This window comes from Herpailurus yagouaroundi, unplaced genomic scaffold (genome assembly GCF_014898765.1).
Source record: "Herpailurus yagouaroundi ecotype Mexico unplaced genomic scaffold, PumYag 181, whole genome shotgun sequence".
NCBI lineage: Eukaryota > Metazoa > Chordata > Mammalia > Carnivora > Felidae > Herpailurus > Herpailurus yagouaroundi.
The window spans coordinates 400,514-416,195 of record NW_024412412.1 but is presented as its reverse complement, the minus strand read 5'-3'; the positions used below and the strand labels follow the sequence as shown (position 1 = coordinate 416,195).

Sequence of the window (15,682 nt, the reverse complement as noted above, 5' to 3'; positions counted from 1 at the left end):
TTCTGTGAATATACGCGCAAGCATGGAGTTGTACACTTTATTTTTTAAGTTTATTTATTTTGAAAGAGAGCGCACGCATGCATGAATGGGGGAAAGGCAGAGAGAGCGAATCCCAAGCAGGCTCCACTCTGTCAGTGCAAGCCGCATGTGCAGCTCGAACTTACAAACCGTGAGATCATGAGCTGAGCTGAAATCAAGTCAGACGCCTACCCGACTGAGCCACCAAGGTGCCCTAGGATTTCCACACTTTAAATGAATTGGATGGCATGTGAATCATATCTCAATAAAGCTGTTATTTCTTTAAAAAACGAAAAGATATGCCCAATCTATCCTGAGTGTTTGCATATTCCCAGGACAGCGTTGTGCACATGGTTTTTGCACACCAGCTGAGAAGCACAGAATTCTATAATTAATAACAGCTGGTGTTAAGGCATGGAATCAATCATATGCTCCTTGTAAAGTTGATATTTATATGGCCCTGTTTCACCTGATGTTAAAATACGATCACAGGGAAAACAGTGTCTAATCAATTCTTGGTCTATTAGTTGCAGGTATATAAAGACCTTTTATGTTCAGAAGGAGACTTTATAAGGTGCCTGCACTACCTCGTGAAACCAGCCAGAATTATGTGCTTGGTCCCAGGTGGGAATAAGCAGTTTAAAGATCTGTGATTAAGATTCCCAGCCTATTTCACTGAAGTCCATGGTACAGATAACAGCTTTTTTTTTTTTTTTAAATAAATGAAGAACAGGATTTCAAAAAGAAAACAAAACCCCAGAAGACCACCTGGTCTCCAACACTAAACTCTTGTACCTAACTGGAGGCTCGCTCATATTAAAAAATGAGCCAGTTGCATGCACACCTGATTTAGGCACAGCCTCCTGCAACCTAAAAACGTCATTTTTATTTGAAATTCTTTCCTGTGCACATTGCACAAGGCCACCTGTGTTCCAATTATACTCAGCAACTCTATCTTTCCACCACACTGAGACTCTATCACCACCACTGAGTTCTCATCTTTCTACTTTACACTGGAAGTGTGTGTCCTGGCAAATTCATACATTGAAACCATAACCCCCAGTGTAATGGTATTGGGATGCGGATCCTTTAAGAGGTGATTAGATCATGGGGGTGGTGATGGGATTAGAGCCCTTGTGAGAAGAGACGCCGGAGAGCTCCCTCACCCCCTCCACCAAGTGAGGACATAGACTGAAGAGGGCCTCTTCGTATACAGAATCTCCTACTGCCTGATCTTGAACTCCAGATCCATATCTATGCCTAACCTATGGCATTATAAAAGCCTGAAAAGACAAAGCCACCTTGTCAGGGCAGAACTAGCCTAATTTCTAAAACCTTTCTCTGATCTATAACACACAGTGTCAATATTTGTTGAAAAACCATAAGAGACTCTTGAATACAGAGAACAAACTGAGGGTTGATGCAGGGAGTTGGGTGAGGGATGGGCTAGATGAGTGATGGGCATTAAGGAGGGCACTGGCGGGGATGGGCACTGGGTGTCGTATGTAAGAGATGAATCCCTGGGTTCTACTCCGGAAGCCAAGACTACACTGTATGTCAACTAACAAGAAAGAAAAGAAAGAAGAGAAAGAGGAAGGAAGGAAGGAAGGAAGGAAGGAAGGAAGGAAGGAAGGAAGGGGGAAGGAAGGAAGAGAGGGAGGAAGAGAAAGAAAGAAAAGAAAAGAAAAGAAAAGAAAAGAAAAGAAAGAAAGAAAGAAAGAAAGAAAGAAAGAAAGAAAGAAAGAAAGAAAAATTCTTTAACTCTTTATTTCAAGATGAGAAATCCCACTATGGATGCCAGGATCTAACAATCTACTTTCAATGCGGCTCCAAGACCCACACAAAACACAACTAATTTTTAGCTTGACCCTTCCAAAGGACCGAGGCTGAAGCTGTAGGCATCCGCCCACCACATCTGGAATCCTGCCAGCTGGGCCAGTGACACCCCAGTGTGTCCTAGGCAAGTGGAAACCAGGAAGTTCTGCTTTGACAGTCATATCCAATCAATGCTCAGAGGACCCTAAGAGACTTCTCTTCTACAATAGCTGAGGCTTCCTCAATAGGTTTCCTGTGGTGCAGGCTTTGGGCTGCCCTGGGTGTTTCATTTCTCAGGTCCTTGCTGCCTGCCTCTCTAATGAACACACTGGCTCCTGAATTCCCCCAGAGAGAAGACCTTCGTTTGAATACTCCTCTCCTGACTGAGGTCCAAAAACTCGTTTCCCTGGGTTTCCCCGAGACTTGCCCACTTCCAGATATACTCAGCAGTGTGGCTGCCTGATTTCTCAGGGGAGCCCCTGCCTCCTGATAACTTCCACACTGACGGCAACCAGCTGCTCCCTAGGACGCGTCCAGGCTCAGGCAGCACCGAAGCTTTGCCTGGATGCGCACAGGATGCCCACAGGACCCCTTTCCTCACCAGGAGTAGTTCTGGTCGTCTTCCCCTGGAACCGACTCTGAAGAGGCAACAGGAACTTCTCTCAACTCCTTCCTTCCAGGGAGTCAGCTGTGGGCTTTCACTGGCCTCAAATCCTCTACCCTCCAGAGATTCTGGGCCGAGTCACGAGAACCTGCCTCCCCTCCCACAAGTAACGGGATCCTACATTCAGTGGCTGTCTTCCCCCCACACGTCCCTACAGGAGGCAGGGTCCCTACCTCCCCCATCCTGCTTCCTCCTGCTTCACCTAGATTCCCGGTGAGACCACTCACACATGCTGCTCAGCATCTTCTGTACAGGAAACTTGGCTGAGGGGCAGCCCTTTATCCTCCAGCCTCTAAGTTACAGGCTCTGAATGAGAGCACAGATTAGCACTGGAGTAAATCAAAAGCTAAGACAAAGAGAGGAAATCCATAAGTAGACCCAAACCTCCAAGAAACAGAAATTTCACCGTAAACCACCGTCAGGTGTTGAATTTTGAGAACCCACAGTTTACCCAATTAGACCCCAGAAGCCTTCGCTCTGAACCAGAGTTATAACGACTTCAGGGAGGGGAGGGGTTGGCAAGGAGGAGGGAGAGAATCAAGGCAGAAGAGATGTGGCCATGCACCCCGTCGTGGGACCTGATGGCAGGCAGGTGCCCGAGAGAGGCGCCGCCCAGAAAAGGAGAACAGGGCTCACGAGCGGGCTTCGTCTGCTGAGCCACCAAGTGTCCCACCACCGCAGGCGCAGCCACTAGTGAATGTGCAGAATTTTTAGATTTGTTCTCCAATCAATTTTTAATGTAAACCTACTGAGACTTGGGTAGTACTGAGATATCACTTTGAATTCATGAATCTATTTTTATCAAGCTTTGAATAAATAAGCATCCACTGCTTAATGCCTCATAACAGGGATGCACTGTTGTTTTGCAGAAGAGTGAGGTCTCCCACCTCTCGGCGGTATCTGCCCTTTGAGCTGTGTTCTAGGAACACCGTAAACTACCCACAGCCGTCTGCATCCTCTTACCTGGTCTCCGTGGAAACCAACAGCTTGTAGAAGCTTGTCTTGTTTGTCATAAATTCTGCAACACGCCTCTCCTTGACACCCAGACAGAGGTGCAAACAGAACGATACGTACAGAACAGGACTAGAGGTGCCACATTGTGAAAGACAGATGCATAATAGATAAAAAGAATTCACTTGAATTACAGTATTTCTGATGCTAATTTTAAGGTACTAAAATTGGGTCTTCTATCAACACACAACGGTACCTCCCTTAGGTGAGCTTGGACAAGAGGCAACCTCTCTAAGCACTGGTTCCTCTTCCATAAAGAGGGGGAGACAGACGGACATCAAACAGAGCGACTCATCAGGTACCTGCCATGTTAGTGAACAGTCTAAACACAGTAGCTCTCTGCTTGGTTGTCCTTGAAGATACTGAGTAACATCCAAGGCTAGAGACACAGTCTACGGTTTTGAAATATCTTCTCACAGAAATGAACTAGCCTCTCTGGCATCTCACCTCCCAACCTTTTTAATCATGTGCATGATGCTTACGACAGCTCAGCTAACTCAGCCAGACAACACCTGTAAATTCAAAAAACTTAAAAATAAAGGCACCACTGCTTGTGAACTTTGCTATGTGTGCATGTGCTATTATTTTATAAATACTTCTGCTGAAACACAAGATTCAGCAAAGTGGACCATGACGAACATACTTGTTTATCCACAATTGAACTGAGTAACAATTTAAGTTGCAAAAAGATTTACGTGGATGTTGTAAACAGCAGTATGGCCTGAACTGTGTCCCCGCAATCCATACAGTGAAGCCCTAATGCCAGTATGACAGTATTTGAAGTGGGGCCTTTAAGGAGATAATTAAGGTCAAATGAGGTCATTACAGTGGGGCCCTAATCTGATGGGACTGGTGTCTTTATAGGAAGAAGAACAGACAGCAGGAGCAAGAGTGTGCAGAGGAAAGGCTGCGTGAGGACTCAGTGAGAAGGCAGCCGTCTGCCATCCAGGAGGAGGCCTCCCCAGCCACCAACCCTGCTGGCACTTTGCCCTCAGACTCACAGCCTCCAGAACTGTGAGAAACAAATGCGTGTGGTGTAAGCCCCCAGGCGGCTATCTTGTTACGGCACCCCAAGCTAAGACAGCCAGATAAAAGATACACAAATACACACCCCCTATGTAACCTCCCTGTGCTGGGAAATCTGAAACACCCTGCTTCGAACAATTATGTACTAAGAACAAGTGAAATCTGGAAGGACAAAGTGAAATTGTTATTCGAAAAAAATATTAATTTTATTATCATGTTCTCAATTATTAGTTTTTTCTCAAATTCTGTGCCCAAATCACCATAAGGCAAATAGATTGAGGATCACTTGAAAAGAAACCTCACACCTTAGGCCAATAAGTGCAGTTTTGCATTAAGAATTAAAAATATTTTGGGGGCACTGGGTGGCTCAGTTGGTTGAACTTTCGATTTCAGCTCAGATATGATCTCACTGCTTGTGGGTTCAAGCCCCGAATCAGACTCTGTCCTGACAGTTTGCAGCCTGGAGACTGCTTCAGATTCTGTGTCTCCCTCTCTCTCTGCCCCTCGCTTGCTAGCTCATTCTCTCTCAAATATAAATTTTTTTAATTAAAATTTTTTATTAAAAATAATTATCAATATTTTTTATATAAACTTTTATAGGTTTCAGCATATAGATCTTTTACCTCTTTGGTAAAGAAAGAAAATGAAGAAAACACAAAGAAATGGAAAAACATCCCATGCTCATGAATTGGAAGAACAAATATTGTTAAAATGTTGACACTATCCAAAGCAAGCTACACATCCAATACAATCCCTATCAAAATAACATCAGCATCTTCACAGAGCTAGAACAAACAATCCTAAAATGTGTATGGAACCACAAAAGACCCCAAATAGCCAAAGTAATGTTGAAAAAGAAAACCAAAGCAGGAGGCATCACAATCCCGGACTTCAAGCTGTATGACAAAGCTGTAATCATCAAGACGGTATGGTACTGGCACAAAAACAGACACTCAGATCAATGGAACAGAATAGAGAACACAGAGATGGACCCACAACTGTATGGTCAACTGATCTTTGACAAAGCAGGAAAGAATATCCAGTGGAATAAAGACCGTCTCTTGAGTAAGTGGTGCTGGGAACACTGGACAGCGACACGCAGAAGAATGAACCTGGACCGCTTTCTTACATCATATACAAAAATAAACTCAAAATGGATGAAAGACCTAAATGTAAGACAGAAAGCCATCAAAATCCTAGAGGAGAAAACAACCAACAGCCTCTTGACCTCAGCCACAGCAATTTCTTATTTGACACATCTCCAGAGGCAAGGGAAACAAAAGCAGAAATGAACTATTGGGACTTCATCAAGATAAAAAGCTTCTGCACAGCAGAGAAAACTATCAGCAAAACTACAAGGCAGCCCACAGAATGGGAGAAGACATTTGCAAATGACATCAGATACAGGATTAGTACCCACAATCTATAAAGGACTTATCAAACTCATTACTCGAAAAACGAAATAATCCAGTGAAGAAATGGGCAGAAGACATGAATAGACATTTTTCCAAAGAAGACAGCCAGAGGGCCAACAGACACAGGAAAAAATGTTCAACATCACTCCTCTTCAGGGAAATACAAATCAAAACCACACTGAGATACCACCTCACACCTGTCAGAATGGCTAAAATTAACAACTCAGGAAACAAGATGCTGGAGGGGATGTACAGAAAGGGGAACACTTTTGCACAATGAAAACTGGTTCAGCTGCTCTAAAGAACAGAATGGAGGTTCCTCAAAAAGTTATTAACCACTCCAGGGCATGTGGGTGGTTCAGTCGGTTAAGCATCCGACTCTTGGTTTCAGCTCAGGTCATGATCTCAGCTTCATGGGTTCGAGCACAGAGCCTGCTCGGGATTCTCTCTCTCCTCTCTCTCTGCCCCTCTCCCACTTGTGCTGTCTTTTAACGTTTATTTATTTTTGAGACAGAGAGAGACAGAACATGAACGGGGGAGGGGCAGAGAGAGAGGGAGACACAGAATAGGAAGCAGGCTCCAGGCTCTGAGCCATCAGCCCAGAGCCCGACGCGGGGCTGGAACTCGAGGACCGCGAGATCGTGACCTGAGCTGAAGTCGGACACTTAACCGACTGAGCCACCCAGGCGCCCCATCCACTTGTGCTGTCTTAAACAAACTCAAAAAAAAAAAAAAAAATAGAACTATCCTACAACCCAGAAAATGCACTACTAGAAATTTATCCAAAGGATACAAAAATGCTGATTCGAAGGAGCACATCCACCCCAATGTTTATGGCAATGCTATCAACAATAGCCAAATTATGGAAAAAAGCCCAAATGTCCATCAACTGATGAATGGATAAAGAAGATGTGGTATCTATCTATCTATATACATATATATATACACATATATATACACATATGCACACACACACACACACACATACATACATGTATATACATACACACAATGGAATACTACCCAGTGATTAAAAAGAATGATATCTTGCCATTTGCAATAACGTGGAAGGAACGAGAGTGTATTATGCTAACTGAAATAAGTCAGAAAAAGACAAATACCATATGATTTCACTCAAATGTGGAATTTAAGAAAGAAAACAAATGAACATCGGGGAAAGGAAGGAAAAATACAAAAAACAGAGAGGGAGACAAACCATAAGAGACTCTTAAACACAGAGAACAAACTGAGGGTTGCTGGAAGAGAGGTGGGTGGGGGTTGGGGTAAATGGGTGATGGGCATTAAGGAGGGCACTTGTTGGGATGAGCACTGGGTGTTGTATGTAAGTGATGAATTTTCGGGTTCTACTCCTGAAACCAATGCTACACTGTATGTTAACTAACTTGAATTTAAATAAATACATTTTTTTAAAAAGTTATTTTTTACACTCATAAAAAATGACAAGGCCCATTGCTAAGTGCTGATCTTAGTGTTGAGGCCTTTCCCTGCACTGGTGGGACCTGGAGGAACTTGCTTTTAGGCAGTAGAGGGCACCAAGATGTCACTGGTCACCTGCTGGAGCTCAGACATCCCTGCCCCTGATTACACAGCACTGTCACCAAGATCACAGGTGGTCCAGCTGCACTCAAGGGCAGCTTGACCCACAATAATGACAATGCAGTCCAGTAGGTAAGAGTTGTCATTTATCAGGATTTCCAAGGTTGCCACAAAGCATCACTCAGTAAGTACCAAACTTGAAAAGAGATAACTTGCAAATAATGAGTTAGTGTATGTTAAAAATGAAAACGTGGAATTGGTATTTCTGAAATGTGGCTTAATCCAAATAGAGTGACGGATGCCACTCGTTTTCAATTGTACGGTGGCAAGAACACTTACCACGGGATCTCTCTTCACAAATTGGTAGGTGCGACATAGCACTGCCAACTACGGGCACGATGCGGTACAGAGCTCTCCAGAGCGTACTCACCTCAACTGGAACTCACGTCCACCAACCAATAAGTCATCGTTGCCTCATTTCCCGCCCCAGCAGCCACCATCCCACTGTCAGATTCCATGGGTCTGACAGTTTAGGTAGCCCGTACACGGGGGGCCATGCAGTGTCTGTCCTGAGACGTGAGCACAATGCCACCTTAGATGCCCCCTGTCTCCAGGCTTCCTTTCCTCGGTGGGCTAACGGGGGCCTGATGGTGAACAATCGGCCCCAGCAGGGCCCAGAAGAGATGTCCCCTGTGGTGTCCATAGTGAGGGTGTCGCCTGCACCAAAGCCAACCCTTCCTATACCTGGGGCAGCGGGGGAAGAAACAGGGACACGCTCCACCCACCCCTGCTTATTAGTCAGTGTGGCTCGTGGACACGTTGCTCCCACCGGAGGTGAGAGGTGCACTGAAGATGAGCTGGGGGGGAGGGGGCACTGGTGGCTCCTGACCCAGGCAGCATGTGGGCAGGGGCTTCTCCGGGTCACCTGGAGGTGGGGGTAGGGTCAGGGTCACCCTGCTGTGTATGGTTTGATCACATTACCTCCTGGTCTGACCTGATGTTGGTAATAATTTAGAGTTTAGAAAGTCAGTTCTTAAGTGGAATGAATAGTGTTTCATGATGTTAACACCCTATGTCTAGGAAAGATAATTTGCATATGACACTTCTGTATTCACGTTCTACATTATGTCCCATTTCTGATATAATTTAAATCTAAGAAGCTGCAATTATGATGAAACAAAGTTGAGCACCTTGTCAGCACATACGCCGTTGTGTTCTTGAGGGTGAAAGATGACACGTTGTTTGAGGAAGGTCTGAATGTACCTCATTTCCAGGCAGCTCGTTCTCCCTCCAGAACGCGCTTCTGACAATCCGTCTTCCCCAGCATCACAGCAGACACTGTCGTGGTGGCCATGCCTGGGACGCTTCTGGCCCCTGCTACGACACGCACTGACCACGGAGCGTTTAGCGAGAGCGTACCAAGGTGTCAATGAGGAAAGCTGTGCACCGTCTCACACATGATCCAGAAACAAAGAGCTGATTTCTAGCTTCTCTTCGAAAATAAACAAGCAGGGCGCCTGGATGGCTCAGGCTTAAGCATCTGATTTCAGCTCAGGTCATGATCTCACAGTTCATGAGTTCAAGCCCCACGTTGGGTGAGCATGAGCTGTGCTTCTCTCTCTCTCTCTCTCTCTCTCTCTCTCTCTCTCTCTCTCTCACTCACCCTCATGGGATCCTCTCCTCTCCTCTCTCTCTCCCTCCGCCCCTCACTCACGTGTGCCCTCTCTCTCTCTCTCTCTCTCTCTCAAAGAAAATAATAATAATAATAAGCCAACCAGACAGACGTAACAGAACATGGCAAATGAGTGCTATGGCCTCAACACAGCGATGCTGTGAGCTGGAGAAGGGAGAGATGGAAGGAAAAATGAGGGGCCCGTTTTGGAGCCCATGCGGAGGACCGAACACCCAGTTCTTTTCATCTCTCGCTATAGCCTGTGAAGTGAGTAGGATTAGGGTCCTTTGCAAGCAGGGAAACCAATGTTTAAATTAAGTGACTTACACCAGGCTCTTAAGGCAGTAATCTGTAAATCTGAACTTAGTAAATCTGAATTAAACCTAAATTCAGCAAATCTGAATCTGATTTACATGGTTTATGCCCATGTTCACCACTCTTCTTCCCAAGAGCTTATACGGCACGAAGACACAGTGCGTCACTGACCAAAACAGGTCTACAGAGGGTCCCCGGCCCACAGGCTCTGACCGCTGAATGGGGTTAGAAGTGGTGGGACAAGAGACTGTCTGGGAAGGGGAGGGGAGAATCTCCAGGGAAGGCGTCTGCAAACAGAAACCAAGATGCTGGGGGATGCTCGTTCTCCACTTTAGGGCACAGACAGATCCTTTTCCACTTTATTTTTAAATATAACAGGAAAAGTCTATGTGGCAAGAGTTGCCTGCCCTCATACTCACTTTACATTCTGCACTGCGGTGGACGAGCTGGGATTACTGTTCCCCTCGGCCTGCAGCACACAGCATCTTAATGAGGCCCACATTATTTCTGGATCTCCAGGCAAGAAGGACCCACAAACCCATCTGTGATAACACACGTTCAGTGTGATGCTGTGTGATGTACTGTGTGTGAAAAAGTACTTAGAGACTACAAAGCATACATTTTTTAAAATTATTTTCATAATTAAATGCGGAAGGTCCCTAAAATGCACGTACGTCATTAAGCTGCAAGATCACGTAAAGAAAACTTATTTGAGGAGTTCCAATATACCAACAATTCTGTATTTTAATCCTTTAAAACCTAAGACATAATAGGAAACATTAAGTGTCCCACTCACATAGCCTCTTCAAAAATCTCCACCTGTCATCAAAAAATTGCTACAGTTATTATAAATGACAGGTGCAAAGTACTATCTTCAAGAAAGAGAAAGCATTACTATGTTGGCTTTTCTGGTATCAGTTTAAAAAGAAAGTCTATTATTCGGGAAACCATACACTCAACATCTATCTACACGCTTTGTATTGTGGTAAAACAGACATAACATAGTGGTGCCTGGGTGGCTCCGTGGGTTGGGTGTCCGACTTTGGCTCAGGTCATGATCTCACGGTTCGTGAGTTCATGCCCCACGTTAGGCTCTGTGCTGACAGCTCAGAGCCTGAAGCCTGCTTCGAATTCTGTGTCTCCCTCTCTCTACCCCTTGCCTGCTTGCACACGCAGGCTCTCTCTCTCTCAAAAGTAAATAAAAATTCAAAAAAATTTTTTAAACATATATAACATAAAATTACCATCTTAACCTTTTACATATGTATATGTATGTGCGTATATATATGTGTGTGTGTGTATATATACATATACACACACACATATATACACACATACACACACACACACACACACACACACACAATTTTATCTCCATTTTTTTTAAGTGGGCTCCACACCCAACATGGGGTCTGATTGAGAGTCATGGGCCCTATCAACTGAGCAGCTGCCTGCACCCCATCTTAACCCTGTTAAGTCTACCATTGGGTGGCACTAAGGACATTCACAGCATTGTACAACCTTCTCCACTACTTACGTACTTTTTAAGGTATTAGTGGCAAAGAGGTTCGGCACACACAGGAATAAGAACACATCAGGTACAATCCTAAGCACCTCCATTTCTGTTAAGATCACAGGGACTGCACCCAGTGTGGATTCAGAAAGCCCCATCGGGACCCCAGACCATGTCCAGCCTGCATGTGACCTGTCTGCATGAACATCCCCCCCACCCGAGCTGACCTGTCACAGGGGCTCAGTGTGCAGCACCTCAGTGCAAGCCTAGCCTCTCACGGTCGCTCGAACCGGAACTGCAAAACAGGTAGCACTGAGCCTGCTCAAAACAGCCAGGCCCTTCGTGCCAGCTCCGTGACCCCGCCTGCTGCCCACCCCGCTCCCCCACACTGCTTGGCTTTACTCTGGTTTCTACGTCATGTCTCTGCTCGTCTACAGGCCCCATGGCTGCGACGAAAATGTGTGAAGACCGAGTCCCTACCTCACCCAAGTTCTCCACGTCTCCTGGTCTGACCAGGACATACCGCTGTACCCAGGCCACACTCTCAACGGCCTTAGAAACATGTTTTCCTCCTACAATCCACTGTATGTACTGATGAGCATCAATGCATTCCCAACGACACAGAAAGGTACCACCTGGCAGTTACACACCTGTGGCAAAGCAGCGCTAGGACACCAGCGTCCTTAAGAGTCTCACGTCCCACGCGACTGGAGGCCACAGACCAGCAAGCTCTGGTTTTCTTCTAAACACATCCTCCTCTCCCAGCTTTACTGACATATACCGGACCTAGCACACTGTGCAAATTTGCACACAGTGTGATCATTCAGTATGCGTGTACCCTGTGAACTTTGTGCCACAATAAGGTGAGCTAGCACAGCCTTCAATGCCGTTCAAGCACACGACACGTGTTAGGCCAACCATATTAGTACTGCCGACCATGGTCACCACGCTGGACTCATTCACCTGTAACCGCGTGTCGGTTCCCTCAGACCAGCACCTCCCCAGCCCCCCAGCCCTGGTAATTACAATCCTCTGGAGTTCACAGCTTTCGCGTCCACATACAAGCGAGACCATCCTCTGCCTGCCTTACCTCACTTAGCATAGTGCGCCAGGGTCCATCCTCCTGGGTGCACTGTCAGAAATGGCAGGGGTCCTTCCTTCTAGCGGCTGCTCGCTATTCTGTTGTGTGCACGCCCTTCTTAATCATCGGTCCGTCGGTAGACACATTGTCGTGTCCATGTCTTGGCCGCTGTAAATAATGCTGCAGTGACCAGGGGAGTGTGAATACCTCCATGGGACAGTGATTTTATCTCCTTTGCGTATGTACCTTGTATCTTTTTTTATTCTTTAAAAAAATGTGTATGATGCAAATATGCAAAAAAAAAAAACAAACACACACATTTAAAAGTATCGCCAAACTAACAGGACATTTGGGTTTTTTTTGTTTTTTTTAATTTTTTTTTCAACGTTTATTTATTTTTGAGACACAGAGAGACAGAGCATGAACAGGGGAGGGGCAGAGAGAGAGGGAGACACAGAATCTGAAGCAGGCTCCAGGCTCTGAGCCGTCAGCACAGAGCCCGATGCAGGGCTCGAACCCACGGACCGCGAGATCATGACCTGAGCCGAAGTCGGACGCTCAGCCGACTGAGCCACCCAAGCGCCCCGACACTTGGGTTTTTCAAGAATGAATAGTAAAAGCATAGCTATTATCATCCAAGGCTCTAAACTTTCTAACGTCGTCATTGTATGCTGCTATTCAAAAGGAACTGACACACCTAAATAAATACTAATATAAATAAATATTTATTTATTTAGTATTTCAGTATTATTCAGAAATATTTAGTATTTCATCTAAATAAATACTCATAGGGCAGACATTATCAGAAGACTGCTGAGTGGCCATGGGGGGATAGGAATTTGTGGAGGCACAGACACTTGTCCCCTAGCACCCACTCTCTTTTTGTCCTTAGTAACACAACCCGAGTTTAACTTCTTCATTGTGCTGGTGGCAAAATGTAGGTAACATAAAATTTGCCATTTTAACCATTTTAATGATTTTTAGGTAAAATCATTACATTCACAATACTGTGCGGCCACCAGCATGAAATCCAAAATTTTCCAACACCCCCAACAGAAACTCTGTACCTAATATGAAGTGAGTCCCCATGCCCTTCCCCATCTCCTGACAGTGCCTGTTATACTGTCTTTATGTATTTTCCTGTTCTATGCATTTCACGTAACTGGAATTGTACTGGAAATACTTGTATTTCACTGACTTATTTCACTTAGCATAATGCTTCCTTTTTTTAAAAAATTATTTATTTTTGAGAGAGAGAGAGAGAGAGAGAGAGCGAGCATAAGTGGGGGAGGGGCAGAGAGAGGGAGACACAGAATCCAAAGCAGGCTCCAGGCTCTGAGCCATCAGCACAGAGCCTGACATACGGCTCAAACCCACAAACCGTGAGATCACGACCTGAACTGAAATCGGCGCTTAGCCGACAGAGCCACCCAGGAGCCCCACATAATGCTTTCGAGGTTCATCATGTTGTGCAAAATGTGCCAGAACTTCACTCTTTTTCAAGACTGAATAATATTCCACTGTGTGGACAGACCACACTGTATTTATCCACTCTTGCATGGATGGACACTGGGGTGTTTCTACCTTCTGACTACTGTGAATAAGCATCTGTTAACATTTGCATACAGATATCTGTTTGAGTTGCTATTTTTAAATCTTTTGGGCATATACTTAGGAGTAGAAGTGCAGGGTCATAGGGTACTTCCACTAACTTTTAGAAGAACTTCCAAACCTTTTTGCCGTAAAAGGTGAACCATCTTAAGATTCTCACCAGCAATGTATAAGGGTTCCAATTTCTCTTAACCAAAACTTGTTACCTTCCTTTGCTGTTGTTTTCGGGGCTTTTTTTTTTTTTTGCTTGTTTTTGACATCTTGGTAGGTGTGAAGTGATATTTCATTATGGTCTTGATTTGCATTTCCCTAAGGACTAACAATATCGAGCATCTCTTCATGTGTGTGCTCACCATTTGTATATCACTTTTAGAGAAGTATCTGTTAATGTCTTTTACCCGTTTTTAATTGTGTTGTTTTCCTTTTGTGGTTGGTTGTAGGATTTATACATTCTGGATATTAAACCCATACCAGATATGTGATTTGGAAATATTTTCTCTTATTCATGGACTTTTTATCTCAATAGTGCCCTTTGTGCAGGAAACAAAGCCCAATTTATCTTTTACTTTGTTGCCTGTGCTTTTGGTGTCAACATGAAGAAACCACTGTTGTCAAATCCAAGGTCGTAAAGATCTGCCCTTGTGTTTCCTTCTAAGAGTTTTCAGCTCTTACAATGGTACTGATCCATATTGAGACAATGTTTGTATATGGCGTGAGGTAGGGGTCAAAATTCATTCCTTTGCATGAGGACATGCAATCTATCAGCAACACTTTTTGAAGGTCCAATTCTTCCCCCATTGAATAAACTTGGCACCCTTGTCAAAAATTAATTGGCAGTAAACATCAGGGTTTATTTCTGAACTTGCAGTTCTATCCCATTGATGTACATGTCTATCCATATACCACCACCATGTTGCTTTCATAACAGTTTTATAGCAAGTTTTGAAACAGACAGTATAGTCCTCCAACTTTGTTCTTTTTTAAGTCATGTATCTTAGATATGTGGGCATCACTGAAATTCTATATGAATTTTAAGATAGATTTTTCTATTTCCGCAAAAAGGCTGCTGAAATTTTAGTAGGTATTTCACTGAATCTGTAGATTGCTTTGCGTAGTGTTGTTGTTATAATAATATTAAGCCTTCCAACCCACAAACACAGGATATCTTTCCATCTACTTGTGTCTTTATCTGTTTTACCCATGTCTTGTAGTTTTGAATGAACAAGTCTTTTGTTTAGTTAACTTAATTCCTGAATACTTCATTTTCTTTGATGTTACATAAATACAATTGTTTTAATTTCCTTTTTAGATTCTTCATTGTTAGTGCACAGAAAATACAACTGATCTCTGTATGTTAATTTTACACACTGAAACTCTGCTAAGTTTATTTTCCTAGGTTTATCAGCTCCAGCAGTTTTCGGTATGTAGGTTCTTTAGATTTCTTCTTTAAAATTTTTTTAACATTTATTTCCTTTTGAGAGACACAGAGAAACACAGCACAAGCAGGGGAGGGGCAGAGAAAGAGGGAGACATAGAATCTGAAGCAGGCTTCAGGCTCTGAGCTGTCAGTACAAAGCCTGAGTCAGGGCTCGAACCCACAAACTGTGAGATCATGACCTAAGCCAAAGTCGGAAACTTAACCGACTGAGCCACCCAGGTTCCCCTTTAGATTTCTACATGCAGCATCACGTCATCTAGAAATAGATTTATTCCTTTCTGATTTGAACACTCAACAGAAATGATGGAAGCAGGTACTCTTGATTTGCCCCTGGTCTTAGGGGAAATTTTCAGTCTTCTGCCACCAACTTGTTAGCTACAACTTTTCATATGTGACTTTTATCATGTTCAGGAAGCTCCATTCTATTCTTAGCTTAATGAGTGCTTTTATCATGAAAGAGTATTGGATTATTTAAATGCTTTTTCTGCATCAAGATGATCATTGGGCTTTTTCTTCATTCTATTAATGTGGAGTATTACATTGATG

At 44.1% G+C, this 15,682-nt stretch overlaps 1 protein-coding gene across 4 annotated transcripts in view; it reads right to left on the bottom strand.

Moving 5' to 3' along the window:
- Positions 1 to 15,682, bottom strand: part of DLGAP2 (DLG associated protein 2) — a 788,462-nt gene that overhangs the window by 740,337 nt on the left and 32,443 nt on the right. The window lies entirely within an intron of this gene.